This window comes from Liolophura sinensis, chromosome 4, assembly GCF_032854445.1.
Source record: "Liolophura sinensis isolate JHLJ2023 chromosome 4, CUHK_Ljap_v2, whole genome shotgun sequence".
Taxonomy (NCBI): domain Eukaryota; kingdom Metazoa; phylum Mollusca; class Polyplacophora; order Chitonida; family Chitonidae; genus Liolophura; species Liolophura sinensis.
In genome coordinates, this window is record NC_088298.1 from 10560415 (window position 1) to 10562841 (window position 2427).

Here is a 2427-nt window from a genome sequence, read left to right on the forward strand (position 1 = left end):
CTCCCCGGTCGTACGTGGGAAGGTCTTCCAGCAACCTGCGGATGGTCGTGGGTTTCCCACGGGCTCTGACCGGTTTCCTCCCACCATAATGCTGGCCACCGTCGTATAAGTGAAATATTCTTTAGTACGGCATAAAACACCAATCAAATAAATAAATAAATAAATAAACAAGACGGTAGGCAAGATCTGATTTTGCGAGACTAGCAGCCTGGAATCTATAGCTGCTAACAGACGTACTCCTGACCTATCCAAAGGCGTTTCGACGCATCGATCAAATCATCGAATAAAGAATATGTCTTACAAAATTAATCTATTCACATGGTGTTTAACGATTTGCGTAAGAATTCTTCGCTGAAGCCACGACGATCAGTTTTACATCTGGCCAAAATCCCGAGCGCTCGAGTAAACTGGCTATTGCTCCTTGTCGGCCTCCTTATAAACCTCCTGTCCTCTAATTTTTCAAAAATATAAAACAAACGTACAAAATCTCTGCACGAAGATAACAAAACCTTTTAAAGGACCTGGTACGGTAAGGCGTAAAATCGGCCCCAGAGAGGTACGATAAGAAAGTGCAAAAATCAAAATGCCAGCACAATTCTGTAAATTTTAAAATCAGAAGTACAAAACTTGGTCGAAGTACTCATAAAAGTTATATGGCCATGAAAGAGATGTTTAGTAATAACCCGCCCAAAATGCACTCTGAATCAAAAACCCCAATTTTTCGTTCAAACGAGGCACTGTGTTTTTAATTGCAATTATGGAGACTATCATTAACCAGAAACTTCCTTTAACGAAACATTCACGTGTGTTTTTCTATGTGTTGTCAATGTTTTGTTTTGGTTAACGTTTGTCTTCTAAAGTCATTGGTCTTTTCAATATATTAAACTTCAGTCATCCTGTTTTTTGCTTTAGCAAAATAAAGTGATTTGAACTCTTTGTGAAGTTTCTTTCGGTCGTTAATTGACGTATTTCAGCCACACCCATTCGGGCACCCTTCATGCTACAGTGAACTAACGAAGTCACTCTGGGGAACATGTTGCACATCGAGAAAGAATTGGAATCTTTGTGATTTTTATGTGTTTTTTTTTCTGTGGAAACATGCTTTTGTGTGAGTAAAGATATAAAAAGCCAGTGATTTGGGGCCAACTGTAAAAATGTAAGATAAAACGCTCTAGCCGATAGTCAAATATTTCTTGTGAAGCGGGCTAGACTAAATTGCTAGTCGGCTGACTGAGTTACCGGTATAAGCTTAGCCTTCAGACTTTTTGTGAAACGAACCCCTAAAGTCAATTGTCACCCGCCTTAAGGTATGGTAGCAGGGATTTTTATGAATGGAGGAATGCCCGGAGTAAACCAACGACCTTGGGCAAGATACTGACGAGCTTCTCCAGGCGTGACGTACAGAAACGTGTAAAATCAGTTGCGTTCAACGAGTTATATACTGCGCAAACGGCCACACGAATGTCCCCGACCGCTTGTGATCGACACGTGCAGTGAGAACGCAGGAATCTACAAATTCTCTGTTCAAGGCCGGTTTTGAACCCAGACCTTGAAAGGCAAGCACCGCTACTTGACCACAAGTCGACAGTCCTATAATCACAATCCTTAGACTATTTACTGTCTTCCCTACATCTTTGAAAACTGATGACTGCTTCCGTCTTACCTGTTATCAGCTTTATTTACCATTTATATTTACTACATTGTCTTGCATATTCCTATGGGAAGTGGTATTTGGGATTTGGAGATGTTATTTTAATCTTGTTATCTTAGTCTTTATTTGTTCAATTAATGTTTTAAGCCTTGTCCAAGAATATGTGAGTTCAAGTCCAGCTCATGCTGACTTCCTTCCCGACCGTACGTGGGAAGGCCCGACAGGAACCTGTGGATGGCCGTGAGGTTCCCCCGCGTTCTGCCCGGTTTCCTCCCATCATAATGCTGACCGCTGTCGTATAAGCGAAGATTATATCACTTATACGACAGCCGTCATGATGGAGGGAAACAGGGGGAATCCACTACCATCCACAAGTTGTTGCCAGATCTCCTCACGTATAGCCGGAGAGGAAGACAGCATGAGCTGGACTTGAACTTGTATCAACCGCATTGGTGACAAGCCGCTAGATCATCCGGGCCGGTTGGCACGGATTGACGTTAAACACGCTTTGCTACTGAGTAGGCCTTCCTTTGCCAAATGTTTGCTGAGGTATAACGTCTACGAAATGTTTTTGAAAGATATCCGATGATCGGTTATCACAGTAAATGTATTGCAGGCACGTACCCATGCCTCGTTGCACATCAACAGTACACAGGGAAGTTAATGGGTACGACAGAAGTAAAACGACACCATATTTGTCCTGTTGTGAAAAGGTAAGTCAGGTAGTATGGGTAACCACCATCAGATACATTTAAGACTTGTGCAGTTAAGCTGTG